Below are 18,839 nucleotides of genomic sequence, written 5' to 3'. Positions count from 1 at the left end.
ATTTATCCTAAATTAATTTTGTTTTTTACCTACGCCTTAATTTCTCTTGCTTTCTTAACTTAAAAATGTCTTTTTATACTCTCTAATTCATTATTTTACTTTATTTATTCTTAAATGTATGAATGATTTAAAACAAAATGAAGCAATATACTATGGCCTATATTTAATTAGAATTGCAGTCTAATGACTTACATGCCTCTTGCATTTGTCCAAAGAAATTGGAGAATACCTTCTACTTCATTACTTCACCCTGCCCTACCTTTCTTCTGTCATTAAACACCCACTCCTCACGTTTTCATTGCCTTGCTTCAACATGTTTGCCCAACTATCCTTCTGCAGCCACCTTTGTATTCCGATACATTTATTAAATTCCCTAAACATTATCCACTTCTTATATTAACCACTTGATGTATTTTTTCAAATACCATAAATAATATTTCCATTTTTTTTCCGGTCCCATCCAAAATTTGTGAGAATTATTAAGAAATTAATATGATTTTGTGCTCATGAGCAGCACACTTTTTGAAAGCAAAATCTTTGTAAAGACACTAAAGTACATCAAATAGTTTTTCTGATAATTATTGTATTCTTAATAAAATGCAGTCATTCTGCAAGGATAACTACAAGGATAGCAAAAATCCATTAAACTGCATATAGCAAAAATCCATGAAAAATTATTAAAATTTATAGGATAAATTTCCAGTTAATAGAATTCATCAAATTGGTATGCAAAGTTTACGAAAAGGAGGCAAAGTCTAAGAAATCTATCTTTTTATTTCTAAATATTTTAAAGACATTCATATACTAGGAGTGGTATCATACATAGCCATTTTTATTATAGGAAAAATAATGTAATACTTGCTCTGAGAAAACAACCTTTGCCTAGAAATTTCACTGAAGAGCTTCTTAATAGAGCTTTCTACCTTTATTCACAGGTTCATAGTTTGAACTCCTCTTCTATTACCCTCTACTCTTTAGCTATTTGGCTTCCTATGCACTTTTATTGCACATTCCTTCACATTCCTTAAGTAGTTTTTTAAGATTTGATATACTGTTTCTCAAACTATATTAAATAATTTGATGTCATCTTTTTTATATAAATCTAGGTTCAATATTGGTACTTGCAGGTTGAGAGTCAAAAATGAGCTTAGGTAATAGGCCTAGAGTAGGCCTCATCCATAAGCAGAAATAAATATTGTTAAGTCATTTCCCCTCCTAGTTGTATTGAAGTAAGAAACCAGGCTTACCCATTGGTAGACATAGGCATTTTGGGGAAAACAGACCTCTCCAAAATAAGATAAGACCAGGCAGGCTGACCCAAAGAAGATAGGTAGGGTCTCAGCTCAGCTCCTTTCAGATTCTGTAATTGAATTAGTCCCTCTTCTTCCATGGCTAGGAGTGAAAGCAAAGAGTGTGACTTCCAGGAACGTTCCTCCACATAGAAACATGAGGTTTGAGCGTAAAATATTCTCCCCTGAGAGAACACTCAAGGGTTATTGTCACTCTGTTCTTCTTTCAGGAGTTATTACTGAAGATAATGAGAAAGTTCTATCATTTCTCTAGGCTTGTCTTTTAAAAGTTTTCTATTATATGTTTTTAGAGTAACTATATGTTTTTAAACATAGATTTCCCATTTTTGGTGCTGCCCTAGAGTAAGACACAAAGATTTACCCTCTTTTTATCAAAATTTCATCTTCTATACTAAAGCTAAGAACCAAACCAAGGCAGAAGAGATTTTGATAAAAAGAGAGTAAATCTTTGCTACCCTTGTAAATTTCTAGAATCTGCCAAGTAAGAGACGAGTATTAGGAAGAGAATTGTTCACATTACAATTGTTTCATTCTGATAACAGAACAGGATGTTTACTTCTCTTTCTCCTCTCCTACATCTCAGGAGCAGAAAATCTGAAGAAACCGATGAGCGTTTTTTTTTTTTTTTTTTTCCAACTCAATAGAGAGGAAGTGAGATGTTACCTGAGAACTTAGGATCTACCCTAGAGAAGGAGAATTGTTTCGGGCATGTCCTGTCCTGAGAAAGCAGGATATTGTTAGGTCATTTGTATTTACATCTGCAAAATATCCTTTCACTAGGAAAAGTGTTAAATCCATTCCCAATCCTGTATTAATGTATTTTATTTGCAATTTTTGCTTGATACATCATTGTAGCCTTTGTGCTGGCAGGTCTCTTCTAACTAGAGCTTTGGTGAGTCTATTCGCACATCACTTTGGAGAAGTTGATCATATCTATTGCTTTTTCAGCAGTCTTCTCAGCAACTGTGTTCATTTCACATTATATTAGGACAATTGAATACAATATCTTTCAAATACATAAGAATATTGTGAAAAAATATGAAAAATAAATTTATTGGATTTCAACCCAATGTTCTACATTGATTAACTTTTAGTTTCCAGATGTAGTATTGTATCCAAAAGTCTCTGATAAATTACATTGGCTGTTAATAATTCAAAAGATTGTGTCAGATACCTGGGAAATTTTCTGCTGCCACATTTTGCTACTTTTTTTTATTATCAGTTTCATAATTTATACTTTTTTCCCACAGTCTTTAAAAACATTTCCTTTTAAAAAGTTGATTTCCTTCTTCGTTAGCTTAGATTTTCTCTTCATTTTTTAAAGATGTAATTTGCCTTTTGTGTTTTGGAATAACTTTATCCAACCAAGAGTATCATATTTAGACAAGGAGTTAAAAATTACACAGATTTGGCTAGGCGCGGTGGCTCACACCTGTAATCCCAGCACTTTGGGAGGCCAAGGTGGGTGGATCACAAGGTCAGGAGATCGAGACCATCCTGGCCAAAATGGTGAAGCACTGTCTCTACTAAAAATACAAAAATTAGCTGGACATGGTGGCAGGTGCCTGTAATCACAGCTACTCAGGAGGCTGAGGCAGGAGAATCACTTAAATCAGGGAGTCAGAGGTTGCAGTGAGCCAAGACGAGTTGCTGGAGTTGCACTCCAACCTAGATGACAGAGTGAGACTTTATCTCTAAATCAATCAATCAATAAATAAAAATTACACACATTTTATTGTAGGTTGTTGAGAGGTTTGTAGTTAAGTGAAAGAGAATATCACACATTTATGATTTTGCATTCTGGATTGTAAGTTCTTAAAAGGAGACAATGAAAATGAACAGTAGTAGACTAACTTCTAAATAATTAAAGGAAGTAAAAGAAACATGTAAAACTGAATTATCTGGATGCTTTTATGTTCTTCACGTAAATATAGATACTAAATAATGTTCATTTACTTTTCACCTAATTCAGTCTCTTCCTATAATGGTTTCTACTATTGTGGTATAAAATCAATGCCTGTATTAGTTAGGATTTTGGTTGTTTCTATATCAGACCTATCCACAGTGGCTAAAACAAATGGGACTTTTTTTTCAATTAATAAGAGTCAGGAAGTAGGCCATTAGGTTTCATGCAGCTGCTAAAGGTAATCATCAGTGACCCAGATTAATACTAGCTTCCTGGTCTTCCATCTTTAGCATGTAATTTTGGTTCCTGCTCCACTTCCAGGGAACTTCACTATACTTCAGTCAGAAATAAGGGCAAAAAGCAGTGCAGTTATGTCTTTGGCTAGACTACAGTAAACTTCAGTGCAATTATTTTTAACTTCAAGTTTTAGCCAAATAAAGGCACAATTCTTTCAGTAAGTATATAATATACCTGCTATCATGCTAGGATAAAAAATGAGTTACAGATACGAGTTATAATTCTAACACTTTATAGTGATTGGAGAGGTTTTAATTCAGAATGCATAATATTCATATAGTAAGTTTATAAAAGAGACAGATTTTAAGTTCTCAAAAAGAGATACTCTTATTCAACAGGGCAGAGCATGTTTCAGGATTTTCTATATACAGCTATCATCATAGCTACAGATGGTTCATAGACCACTCTTTGAGAAATACAGGTAAACTCTAATAAAGTTTATTGAAGAACCTTTCCATTGATGAGCCAAGTTCAAAGATAATTGTCTTTTAATGTATTTGAACTCTATGCTTCCACTTCTTGTCGTTTTATTCTTAAACTTCCTCTTAACATTTCCCTTCTTTTTCTTTCTTTTTAAAGATAAAACTACCAGGCTCCTTCAAATATTGCCATTTCTAAACAAAGTGATTATTAAGTGGACCTTAGTAATTATTTTTCTGTCTTCACTGATTCTTTTTTTTTTTTTTTTTTTTTTGAGACGGAGTTTCGCTCGTTACCCAGGCTGGAGTGAAATGGCGCGATCTCGGCTCACCGCAACCTCTGCCTCCTGGGTTCATGCCCAGCTAATTTTTTGTATTAGTAGAGACTGGGTTTCGCCATGTTGACCAGGATGGTCTTGATCTCTTGACCTCGTGATCCACCCGCCTCGGCCTTCCAAAGTGCTGGGATTACAGGCTTGAGCCACCGCGCCCGGCCCCTTCACTCATTCTTAAGTCATAGTCAGTCTGGAAGCTGTTATGCACTTTTGGGAATATATTCTGAATCTATTATTTCAGGTAAATTTTAGTTACTTCAAGTTATATTTGAAGATCGTAACATATTTAGTACTTTTCTTTTTTCTTTCTTTTTTTTTTTTAAGACAGTCTCACTCTGTTGCCCAGGCTAGAGCTCTGTGGTGTAATCTCGGTTCACTGCAGCCTCAGCCTCCTGGGATCAAGTGATTCTCCTGCCTCAGCGTCCTGAGTAGCTGGGACTACAGGCGCAAGCCACCACACAGGCTAATTTTTTATATTTTTAGTGGAGAGGGGGTTTCACCATGTTGGCCAGGATGATCTCGATCTCCTACCTTGTGATCCACCTGCCTCGGCCTCCCAAAGTGCTGGGATTACAGTCATAAGCCACTGCACTCTGCCCATATTGAGTACTTTTCAAGTTTGAGAATATGAAAGCATCAAGTCTTCAGGGTTGCTTGTGAAAGGTGACCTTGATTCTATCTCTTTCCTTTGACATTGATAATGATTTTTGTAAATATCTCTTTCAGCTTTCTGTTGAATAGAATGTGATCTACCATAAAGGAAGGAGAGAGGCTAGTAGTTACTACGCAGTTCCTCCCCCATGGCCTTTATTTAGTGACTTTCTGGAGCAAGCTCATGCTGGCTTCTTAGAGTTAATTGTCAGCATCTAGTCCCAAATCTGTATTCTGTGAGATTAGCTTGGTAGTTAGAAATTGGCCACGGTGGGTATATTTAACACCACAGAAATCAAAAACTGCTACAATCATGTTTTTCTTTGTTTTTTTACTAGTACATCACAGCCTACATTCACCTGCATCGTCTTGTGGATATCTAAACAGATAGCTGTGAAAGTCAAATTACCCACCTTTTCTCACCTTCAGCCAGTGGGAGTCTTGTTTTGCATAGGCTAAACCAGAGTGTTGATTGTAGAATTAGAATTCTTAGATAAGAAACATCTAAACATAAAATAAAGCACCAAGATGACTTTCCATTTCTATTGTTACAAATTAGGAATCTGATCAAAAACAACAACGCCTTGTAGTAGAAAAGGAATCATAGTCTTTATCAAGAAGTTATTTATAAAGGTTTATTGAAATGACTACAACATTGGAAAGAATGACTGTTTTCAAAAGTAAGCTAGCAAAGATATGGAATATGGAAAGAGAGAAGGAGAGAATGAAAGAAAAGGACAAAGAGAAAGGAAGAATAAAGGAAGCAGAAAGGGCTAGAGGGAAAGAAAAGAGAAAAAGAAAGAAATAAAGAGAAGATTTGGTGAAATCAATAAAAATTTGCACTTGCTTTGTTTTCCATTTTAGTCTAAATTAAAAAGAAACAAACAAAAAAATTGGCCACTCAGGCCTGTAATCCCAGCACTTTGCAAGGCCAAGACAGGTGGATCTCTTGAAGCCAAGAGTTTGAGACCAGCCATGGCCAACACGTTGAAACCTGGTCTCTACTAAGAACACAAAAATTATCTGGGCGTGGTGGTGCACACCTGTAATCCCAGCTGCTCGGATGGCTGAGGCAGGAGACTCACTTGAACCCAGGAGGTGGAGATTGCAGTGAGCTGTGACAGTGCCATTGCACTTCAGCCTGGGCAACAGAGCAAGACTCTGTCTCATAAAAACAAAACAAAGCAAAAGAGAAACCATGAACTGGAGTATGAAGATGTAAAATAGAATCTTTAATAAAATAAAAATTTTAAAAACATATTTTCTCTATATAACTATTTCCTAGTAAAGAAAATTGGTTACATTAAAATGGTTTTGCTCATCCTTCTCCAAATAAAGAATGAGATGTTTTTGAAAAACAGGATGTGCCACAGAGAAGAAAGACATTAAATAGCTCTAGAACAAAGTGTGTCATATAAATGATTTACTATGTTCTGTAGGCTAGAGATCATTTGTTGCTGAGATCTTTACAATGGAAAGTATTGATTTGTTTATAACAAAGTATAAAGTCAGAACTGAGTCAACCCTCAAGGAACACTACAGAATGATGCCCTATAAAATCCTACAAAGACAAGCTGTATTGTTAATCAGCCTTTACACAACCTGATTTTGCAAGATGTCCTTGATTAAGGCATAGAGTCAGCTATCCTTGCGTCAACACAGTATGTTACTAGTGAAGAAATATGTTTGTAATTGCTTTTGTTTGTGAGAGAGCTCTATGGAATCCTGAAGACACTGTGAGATGGGATGAACTACTAAATTAGCACTCCAAAGATAACAGTCCCATATATCATTGATAAACAAATCACAACATATGCATTCTGGCTAAGAGTCTGTATTTTGTAAGTCAATTTAAATAAGTAGGGCACCCCATGTAATAGACTTTAAAAAAAAGATCTCAATTAAGAACATGAGCTTGGGAAAAACAAATGTACCAAAGAGACATTATAAAGAATGCAGTCACTGTCCCTACCAAAATAACATAACATTATTCTGCTGGGAATACTCTGAACCCCTCTGTGGTGACTGAGCAACCCCAAGCTTCTGGAAGAATTGGCAAAACCCAAGCTATCTGAAATAACAAGAAGAAATTGTTGTTGATTTTTAACCCGAATTTGGTTTCCCCAAAATGAGTTATTTGCTTTGTGATGCTTACTGTATAGATTATATTTGAGAAAATGAAAGATAATGTGAAACGCTGAGATGTAACTTGAAACTTTGGCTCTGCTGAACCTTTCTGGTAAAAACAAGAACTCTGTGAAAGGGACTAACCACATAGCTTGACTGTCGGAGAGAGATGACAGTGCGTAATAGGCTTCTCCTTGTAGAGAGCCTATAAGCGGATGTGTAATGGAGAGGCTTATTACCTGGATTCCTTTCCCAGGAAAGGCATATTGATTAGGTCTCTGGAAAGGGATTGTGGCCCTTATGGAGAGCCTATAAACGGATGCATGAGGGGCGTCTGTCTCTGTGGTTGAGATAAGGATGTAAGTCTTTCTTCTCCCACTGCTCCTCCAAGGCCTGCGTGGAGGCCCCCTCCTCTTGCAGTTTTTGTGATCAGGATGGTTGTCCTGTGTCAGATCCTGTTGCCCCTGTAGCTGTGAGCCCAATATGTTCTTGCTGATAATCATAAGTTTATGTTTAACCTACAATCTTACTAAGGTGTATGATATCTATGCTGACACACAGAAAGTTATCTTTACATTGTTCTGCTTTTATAATACCATGCTGTGATTTTTGTGCACCAGTTTTTGCAAATGTATTCTTTTTGTATAATTATCACTGAAATCTTGCTCCCCCTCCTCTATTGAAAGAGCACAATAAAAAACTGAGGTTTTCAGGGGAGTGTCAGACATCCACCAAGCAGCATTATATGGTGTCTCCCCTGGGCTCAGCTTTAAGGAAACCTTTTTCCTTGTCTCTCTTTCTTTTTCACTGACCACTCCATCACTTTGAGAGATCTCACACCCATGTTGATGTATTGGGAGCTGGTCTCGTCAGTATTATTCAAGGTTATTTTCCTTGGATTTTCCAAGTGGATTAATTGTAATATTTTAAATATTGCAATAATTTAATAAATATCATAAAGACAAATCAATATTTTGTGAATAGAAAGGTTGTCATAAGAATTTATTGGCTATATATCCATACATAAATTAAATTATCTTATTTTGATTCTAGTATTTTGTAAATATGTCTCAGTATATGTAGTTCCATCTGCTTTCACCTGTATCCACAATGCCAGACATCTTTTATATTGGTATTAATATTAATATTGTTATCAGTATCACCAAATACACTGCTAAAGAATTATATACTGGACTACTAAAGTAATAGTGAAAAATTTTCCATGTAATCTTATGTGTATTAAACTTCTTTAATATTGACTTCACAGAAACCTAACTTAAAGTAGAGGAATTGGAAAAAAAAGAAAGGTCAACTTCACAAAAACTGAGGGCAGGCGTGGAAGTACCATAGGCATAAGAGTGGATCTGGGCTCAAAATCTATTCTTAAAAGTGTGCTTGTCCTGCTTCTCTGTGTGTTTGGCCTGATTCTCTCTTACTGTAGACAGGTTTCATTCATGTAGTGGGGAAGGTCAGTGACAGTGCTTAGTTAACCTCCTTCCTGCAGTGGGAACCCAACAGCAAGAGAATAACTTTTTACCTTCCTGGCAAAGAAAGAATGTCTCAGCCTAGTTTAAATTACGTGCCCATCCTGGAAATCAATCACTGGACAGGATGATGAGGCAATCTGATTGATAAGGCCTTAAACATAAGCCTTCTCCTAAATCTGGGAGTGGTTGGGGTGATATGGTTGACAGGTCCACAGTTACCACAAGAAATAGAAATGTAAATAGTTCCCAAAGATGGAAATTTAAAGGGCAGACAAAATCAAGAGATGTGCACTGTGCCATTTAGCAAAATATTCATATTTGATTTCTGGTATTTTTGAGCTCCCCCACAAAAGTAAGCAGATTTTTAAAAGTTCTCTGATTCACATAGTAATATCTATTGAACATATATAACAGGTTTCAACTAACAACTTCACAGACACAATCATATTTGCTTCATGTAGTTTGAGTAGGTAGGCTTTTGTCACTTGTAACTGAGAGACCTGATTGTCAATGTTTTCCACATATTTTTCAATTACGGTAATTATTCCAAATGAAAAAAACAGATCCACATGAGAAAAGCAAAGCAGGTCCTGATTTTGATCAATTTCAACAATTCTTCTTTATTCATTTATTCATTCATGTATTTTAATTTCTGTACTTTTCTTATCCTGAATTTTAAGAGCAACCTTGCCCCCAGGTAAGTAAAGATTCCAATGCTGTATTCATTTCAATGAACATTTATAAGTAATTTTGTGGAATTAGAAATCACTCCATTTCCACTGGAAGACCTCCTTGTTCTTGATGAACTTCCTAATTTGTAACAATAATAATAGAAAGTCATTTGGTTCCTACAACACTGTTAGGCAAACATATTGCTCAATTTTCTGTCCATTTTCTGGAAGAAAATCAGAGTACCATTAGCCTAAGCCTTTATTTGAAAATACTAAGAACAAGAATGCTTGCTAGGAGTGTTTTGTCTTGGAGAAGGAAGGAGGAATTTTATAGACCTTTAGCAAGAGGGCTTATACAAAATTCATCTAATTGAGAAACAGTTGGTCAATATTAATTCTGAGAAGAGGGTGAAATTGTTATGTGAATTTGTAGCTGTTTATTGAGCAATTCAAATGTACCCAAAGTGAAGAGGAAAATACAGTTGAGGGAGGAGAGGGACAGAAACATGCAAAAGCCACAGTGGAAAACAGTCTTTCAAGGTCTCTTATAATTTTATACCAGCTTGTGAGGTAGGAACTCATTTCTGCTCACTTATTTTTTGGTCATATTGTCTACGTTACATGTCAATAGAATTGTATTTACACTTTCTTATTTATGTACAAGAAGATCTAAATTTTTGTTTTTTAAAAAAACAAGTTATTTTTACTTAACCTAATCAACAACCAAAACTAAAACGAAACAAAACCTGTTGTTTAAAGCCCTTTTTCACTTTGACAGTTAAAAAAATTAGACCTTCTCCTAATAACTTTGTTGTATGCTCTAAAATAACTGACAATTAGTTAATAAGAAATATGTAAGGCTTGATTAATATATGAATGTGATATATAGTGTAACATAATAAGTAATAAATACATATCCTAATTTATTTTGAATTCCTTTGAAATCTATGGCACCTTTAAAACATATTACATGGAAATTAGCATCAGTAATTCTGTTCACAGGAAGCCATATAATAGGAACCCTGCAAATGTGTACTTATGGAATAATATACATTTGGAAAATATCAAGTAGTGCTGTTTGTCCTATAATATGCACAACTGATTTACTTTTTGGTGATAATAATTATCAGGTAAACAAGATAATAATTCAACATAGCAGCCTATTTTGAATCAACCTGCTGCTTTACTGAACAACATAATTAAAATATATCCAATCTGTTGGTATTTAAATGGATTTATATGGTGACAAAACAGAATAAACCAACATTTAAAGGTTCCCAGTCAACATCATAAAACAACATGGAAAGAATAGCAAAGAAACAAAGTGAGATCTGTCTATGCACACAGTGTTCATTAGACCCGCTTTATGTTTGGTCAGACTGGTTTTGAAAACAGAGCTTTTGTAGAAATAATAAATACAGTCCCCACAACAGAGAACATCCCTCTTATGACAATAATAGCAAACCAAAACATATCAACTAATTCATTTCTGCCAAATGTTTTACTTTGTAAGTATTTCATTGTCAATATATATTTTCAACAATATATAATATAATATAATTATATTATATATTACATAGTGTCATTGTTCCTAGGAAATTATCCAGAATTCTAATACTTAAGGTTTCCTCAAATATCATTGCCTGCCATTGGATTAAATTGATAACATACAGTAAAAATGATCTAAAGTAGGAAGATTGTGACCAAATAGTTCTTTATAAGAGTAAATTTAAATATGTCTTCTCTCCTGGCATAGAGCCTCCCAGAAATAAATGCAGCAGGTGAGAAATATTAACTGACTCACCCAAGTGCAAACATTTAAAATGTACCATCAATGAAAGACACAGGACACCTTACTCCCCAACCTTTCCTAGTCCTGCAGAAACCCAGTGACAAGATGAAGAATTCCATAGTGGTTAAGACACACAGGTTCCAGAGGCAGCTACTTGTGTTCAGACCTCAACTTTATCATTCACTGCCTTTAAGACTTTGGACAAATAACTTATAATACCTACCTTATAATGCTTACCTTCACACAACAAAAGTGAATAAAAACCAACCCCATATCGATGCTGTGATGGTTAAAAGACTGGTGTAGGTACAAAGCACTAATAATGGTGCCTGGTTCAGAACGTGGACTGTGTAGATATGAGTTCATATTATCGTTTATTCCTGTTCTAGGTATCCACAGCATCTTTCTATGGAGGAAAGCTTTTAAATAAAGCGTTAGCATGAACCAGGGCCGAGACAAAAAATTTGGGTGACTGATGACTAGTTTGAACGTGTCAGGGAAGAAAACGTGGTAAGAAAGATGGTAATATCTACCAAAATCCAACCTTCCTGGAGCATACAAGCAGAGAGCAATTAAGGGTTGGATTTTTATTTTCTTGCTCTTTTTCATAGGCTGTTTTTAGAGTACAATCCTACGGGGCTACTTTCAATGTAGTTTTGGCTTACAGTCTCAGTTCTCAGTCTGCCTCCAAGCAAATACTCAGATTATGTCTGAATTTGGAAGATAAATTTTTTTTTTTACAGAAAATATAATTTAAAAATAACAAATTTATCTTTCATAGGTCACACAACAACTCATACATAAGTAATCCCAATCATGGAATCAACTAATTAGGCTTTTGATTTACATTTTATACCCTTCCCTTTGTTCTAAGGCTTTGAATAATGACACTCACAGGCTAAAATACTTCCATTTGGAATCCCATTATGTCAAACCAAACCAACCAAGGGTATATTCAGTAAAAAATAATTTAAAACATGAGCTATACAAAAACAAAAAATATAAGTACTAGATCTGACTATACTGTCCAAGCTGAAGTCTCAAGGCAGTAATCCAAATTTCTAAGGAAATTTTCTATTCTACAGTCTTGGAAACATCAGCTTTCTGAAGTTAGTTAAATTTCCTCCTCTGGTGTTTTAGCTGTCATTGTCAATAGTACCATTATTTCAATGTGAATGGAAATCTGGGGATTCATTCTCAACTTTATCTTTCCTTTTGCCCTTACTTCTTAGCAAAATGCCAAATTATACTGCAAAATCTCTCTTTGTTTCCTCTCTAGCTCTTTCTTTCCATGATATCCATTCAAGATACAACCAATTTTGCCTGAATTGCTTCCTGGCCTTCTTTCTCAATCACCTTGCATCAAAGTCAGGAAATTCCAAAAGCTTAACATGAAACATAAAGGCCCTGCATAATGTGACCCAACCCATGTATCCAAACTTATTTCTTACTGTCCCCTACCGGCACCCCACATCTTCACTGCATCCTACACGACTGTTATCTTGTACTATAGTGTTAACATGTTCTCAGTTTCCATGCCTTTATACATTATTCCCATAGCCTAAAATGTGCCTTTCTTCCTCTTCCTCTTCATTCTTTTAGATTAGATTCAAATAGTTCTACTACTTAATTTCCATATTCTGGGTTAGCTACTGGGTTAATTAGTGTTTTGTTACTGTTGTTTTCTGCTCAAACCTCTTTCCCAGCCTCCCACAAGAGGTAGGAAGACACGTAGCTTGGAAAGTCACAGTATACCCACTCCTCTGGCAATTGATATTGGTCTGGGAGTGTTGTAGCCTGTCCAATCAGAATCCCTTTCTGAGGTTTTTCTTACTGTACCAACATGGAAACTCTCTGTTCTTTTTGGTACATAGAACAAGAAACATGTGACCCTGGGTAAGCTAGTGGCTATAGTCTTTATCATTTGAGACAGCCTGTCAGTAGGAGAAAAGAATGATGCCAAGTAAAGAGAAAAAAGACAGGCAGAAAAGTAGTGATGGCAGAGTTTAATTTCTTTCTTTCTTTCTTTCTTTCTTTCTTTCTTTCTTTCTTTCTTTTTTTTTTTTTTTTGAGATGGAGTCTCACTCTGTCACCAGGCTGGAGTGCAGTGGCCCATCTAGGCTCACTGCAACCACTGCCTTCCAGGTTCAAATGACTCTTCTGCCTCAGCCTTCTGAGTACCTGGGACTACAGGCATATGCCAGTATACCCAGCTAATTTTTGTAGTTTTAGTAGAGGCAGGATTTTTCACCATGTTGGCCAGGATGGTCTCTATCTCTTGACCTCGTGATCCACCAGCCTCGACCTCCCAAAGTTCTAGGATTACAGGCATGACTCACCATGCCAGGCCTGAGTTTCTTTTACAAACCTGAGGTCTTCAGAGATGCTGCTTTCCTATAGAATTTCCTTCGATTATGAGAGCTTCTTTGTTATCCTTCCAATGTAACTCTGTTTTTACATAAGTATGTTATTAATAGTTGGATTTCTGTCACTGGCAACTACAGTGTCCTGACAAATAAAAATACCCACCCTTGAATACATTAGAACACATTAGACTATTCTAATGAACATATTACTCTCATAGTCTACTGTATTGAATTGTTTATTTTCTCACGTATTCCCTAAATAAAACTGAATACTTTTTGGGAGTGATGGGTGGGACTTCATATCTGATTCTGCAAAATATTAGCACAATAAAAACATGTAATTATTGAATAAATATGTTAACAAAAGTCTAACTTAGCAAAACTTTAAAAATAAAGCAAATTAAACTTCTTTATGTGCTGTTATGAATTTTGAAAAACACATTTTTATAAATTAACTTTTGGGGTCTTTTCATAATAAAATTTATTAATTATATTATTTGTCCTCACTTGTCATATACCCCAATGTTATCTTTTTTCAGATAAAAGATATAGTCTCAAAGTGATGAAACTTTATGAAGATCACATGGTTGATATGTAAATTTTCTCGATCTTAAATTTTGTGTAAGTATGGTTATACTACAACAGTTAAAAAGGAAGAGTTTTAAAAAGTATTTCCATGAGTTAAATTAGATACAATTACTTAATCATCTTTATTAGTGTCATTGCTTTCAATTATGTATAGTTTCCTTCATATTTATTGTTTTTGCATTTAATGATGAAGTTCCCAGGAATTAAAACTCTAATCATTATAAAAATATATTTATTTTCCTTTTACATAGTTATGTTTGTCCAACAGAGAGTAAATCAATAGTAAAGAACAGAGTGAGCCTGTCGAGTTGACGCACCAGGACACTTAATTGATTCTTAAGCTGTTGACATTTGCCCTAAGCATATACTATGAGCACCACCCATCGAAACTTTTTAAAGATGTTTCCTATAGTAAAAGTAAACGGTAAAAATTGATGTGAATCAACCTTACAAAACCTCTCTGAAACAGACATCTCACAGAACATTTAATGATAAATGAAATCCTTCAGAAATATCCATATGTTTATGTGGATATCCATATATTTATACTTTATAGTCTTAAAGTTGTAAATAAATCTAAATCAGATAAAAAGCATATGAGATTTTAAAAGGCAATATGTACTATTCTTTTTAATAAAAATATCATTTCCTTTAAAAAACATTGATATTAAGCTGTGATATGGTTCGGCTGTGTCCCCATCTAAATCTCCTCTTGAATTTTAACTCCCACAATTCCCATGTGTCATGGGAGGGACCCAGTTGAATCATGGGGGCAGATCTCATACCACTGTCATGACACTGAATAAGTCTCACAAGATGGGGTGGTTTTATAAAGAGGAGTTCCCCAGCACAAGCTCTCTCTCTCTGCCTACCGCCATCCATATAAGATGTGAGTTGCTCCTTCTTGCCTTATGCCATGATTATGAGGTCTCCCCAGCCGTGTGGAACTGTAAGTCCTTAAACTTCTTTTTCTTGCCAGTCTCGGGTATGTCTTTATCAGCAGCATGAAAATGGACTAATACAAGCTGTTTATACAAACATTCCATCAAAGCAAAGATAGGGATTTGTTTAATCAGTTTAGTATCTGCATAAAACACCTTAGCTGTACTCATTCACCACATCTATTTTTTCAGGAAAAAATTCACCATAACATAAAAGTACACCCCACATTTGATCACTTCTCACCATCTCCACTGCTGTCACCTTCATTCAACCTCCATCATCTTTTACTGGATACCTGGATTATTTCAGTAGGTAGTTCAGTAGAGTCTTAACTAATAAAACTCTTTGTGTTTTACTGTCTTAGACACCCCACCTTCCACTTTCTGTTTTACACACATTATCCAGAGGGATCCTATCAAAAGATAACTTAGATTTTGTCTCCCTTATGTCTTTAGAACTTCTTCCTACACACTCTATCTAGCCCAGGGTTATCTCTCAGAGTTTCAATTACTGAATCACTCTAACCATGTTCCCAGCCACTCAGTTTTCCTTACTATTCTGTGGGCACATCATATATGCCCACAAATAAGGGTATATGCTTTTTCTTCCCTCTGTCTCAAATGCTCTGTGCTTTGTTATTTACAGATGTTGCTTATTTACTTCCTTCAGGTATCTGCACAAATATTACCTGTTTAGAGGGACCTTGAGAAGGCATTCTATATAAAATTAGTTATAGTCCTGTAACATTCTTTGCTTTCTTAGAGCAAATATCACCAGCTAACATATTGAATGATTATTTGCCTATTTTCTATTTCCATTCACTACAATATTAGCTACATGGGATCAGAAATGTTTTCTGTTTTGTTTACTACCATATCCTCAGAAGCCAGTGAGTGCTCAAAAATATTTACTGGATAAAAGAATAAATGAATAAATAAATGAAATAACAGTACTTATGTCCATACTGTTGCATTTAATTATAGTTATAATCATTTCTAACTGTTGTCATTACCTCAATCATTTTCATTTCAAAGTTTGTGAGTTTTATTCTAAATAAATGTTATACATTGTAAAATTGGAGTTAAATGTGTAATTAAATGTAAATATGACATTTATTTATTTTTCTTCCATGTTTGTGAGTTTGAGAGTGTATTCTTGCTAATTTGTCTCTTCATATGAGACCACAGCCCTAGCCAACATCTTGATCACAAACTTGTGAGAACTTTAAAAGGAAAGAACTTAACTAAGCTGTTGCCAGCTTTCTGTTTCACAAAAACTGTGAAAAAATAAATTTGCACTGTTTTAGGTTGCCAAGTTTTGGGATAAATTGCTATGCTGCAATAGATCACTAATACAGACAAGGTAATTTTGCATAAATTTATCTGCACATAGAACTTGAAAGGTAAAATTTCTGGTTCTTTAAAAACAGTCATTTGCTTATTTTTTTAGCAGTGTATAAATTTATCAATAGCAAAGTATTATTTCTTGCAAAATGATTTTTTCTTACTCATGAAAGGTGTTATCACCCAGATCTGGGAACAATCAAAACACCTTGAAGCTTTTTTCATTTCTTCTTAATATAAGTTGCTTAAAAAATCCCAGAATATATTATATGTAAAGGTTAAATATGCTTTCATTTGTCTATTATGCTCAATTAGCTTCCCACATAGTCTTTTATTGTTTCTAAAATCAATTGCTTGTCCGTGGAACTTTCCTTTTGCGATCTCTTGTTGAGCCTTTTTGATAGTTTATTGTGTTCATTTTTGTTTTGGGCACATCCCTAAGATTATTCTTTGCCCACACAATCTCTCACCTAATTTCATGGCCAATTTTTTTTCTTTGTAACTCGCTATTTTTTTTTCCTTTGATAAACTGGAATTCCCCCCCCCTCGACAGTGATATATTAACTTTTCCTCTTTTACTTTATTTATCTAAGACCTTGTATACCAATTTAAAATACAGAAAATTAGCTGGGTGTGGTGGTATATGCCTGTAGTCCCAGCTACTCTGGAGGCTGAGGCAGGAGAATTGCTTGGACCTGGGAGGCGGAGGTTGCAGTGAGCCGAGATCGCGCCACTGCACTCCAGCCTGGTGCCTGGTGATGAAGCGAGACTCTGTCTCAAAAAATAAATACATAAATAAATAAAATAATGCCAAAGATCATCAAGGCTTTAGGGATTGCTATTATACTTCAGTAAAATTAATTTAGCACATTTGTGTTACAATACAATAGTAGATCATTTGTAAAAACAAGAAACTCAAGAGGGACTTTTGTTATGAGAAAAGAGTTGGCTGTAGCTAAAGCTAATGGAATATAGAAGCCACAAGATCAGCATCATTATGCTAGAATTTCTGACTATACACCTCCTTGAAAAGAAGTAGGTGATCAATTATCTTGACTAGGAAAAGAAAATTGGCAACAAGTAAAGCATGTTCAGTTTTCAGCAGGTTGGGATTGAAAATAGAGAACAATTATTTCGAGATAATTTCATCTTAGAAAAAAAGTAATTACTATCCCCTTTTCTGCTATTGGTGAATTGCATCAAATCTCTGTGTAATTAATTGTTTACTGTAACCTGGCCCAACCCTTCATTTCATTAGACTTGTAAAAGAAAACTACTGTATTTCTTTCCCCTATCACTCAGCAAGATATGTCTCTGTGTATAACTACAAATAGAGCTTAATTATGTGTCTTCAAAATGTTCAAACTATTGTTTGTCCCTGGAACTCTTTACCATTAGATATAAGAAAATAAGAAAGGGAAAACAATAGAGATGTTTGCAATTCTAAACAACAAAAATATTTATTTTCTTCTTTCAAGTTATTTTCTAACAAGAACTAACCTTCAATTCAGCAGATACACTCTATTGTAAATGATTAACACCCTGATTTCATGCACATTTAAGTTTTAGTTGGAGCTAAGTAAAAAAAAATGGTTTAATAGCAGTAATATTATATTGTTCAACCTAGCAAGATACCTGATCTCAAATTATTCTTTCAAGAAACTTTAGCATACATTTGGATTATTATTCATTTGAAATGAATATTTGCTTCTTGAATTGTTTGGAAATTAATTCAATACTTTGTCTATGAAAACATTTTTGTCTACCAAATGCAGTTATAATCATATATTTCAGCATATCTACAGATTTGAGGCAACACAATTTTATATATAACACCAACTAGCTTCCCTCTTAGCCTGTGTGTGAGCCCGCAGATGAGACAGACTCACATTTGTGTTGCAGTTGTCTGTAATTCCCTATGAAAATATGAAGCAGCCTTTTTAAGCCAGGACCGAACTCTTCTTGTCAGTGGAACATGTGGTCAAATTGATTTTTTAAAAATAATCCTTGCAGTTATAAGATCATAATTATAGTGTTAAAAGATAAACTTTGGCAAATTAAAGTTTTTAGAAGTTTATTAAGCAGACAGCGAAGGAACCCAGAGTGTTAGAGCTTCCTCATTCTAATAGCTTTCCATTTAATTATTGTAACATTAGAAAAGTTAGAATACAGGCCGGGCGCGGTGGCTCACGCCTGTAATCCCAGCACTTTGGAAGGCAGATCCTGAGGTCAAGAGATTGAGACCATTCTGGCCAACATGGTGAAACCCAGTCTCTACTAAAAAATACAAAAATTAACTGGGCTTGGTAATGCGTGCCTGTAGTCCCAGCTACCTGGGAGGCTGAAGCAGCAGAATTGCTTGAACTTGGAAGGTGGAGGTTGCAGTGAGCCCAAGATCACGCACTGCACTGCAGCCTGGCTCCTGGTGACAGGGACCCTGTCTTAAAAAAAAAAAAAAAGAAAGAAAGAAAAGTTAGAATACATAATCAAACCAAATGAAATCAATTTCTATATAATATACCTTCATTAACATTCTGATATATGATCTAGAGTTTCATATAGTATATTACATAAATCAGTACATGCACATGCATTATAGCTCGTG

The sequence above is a fragment of the Aotus nancymaae genome, unplaced genomic scaffold, assembly GCF_030222135.1.
Source record: "Aotus nancymaae isolate 86718 unplaced genomic scaffold, 86718_ANA_hifiasm-v0.15.2.pri h1tg000016l, whole genome shotgun sequence".
NCBI classification, from domain to species: Eukaryota; Metazoa; Chordata; class Mammalia; order Primates; family Aotidae; genus Aotus; species Aotus nancymaae.
Note: the sequence above shows the minus strand (reverse complement) of the source record.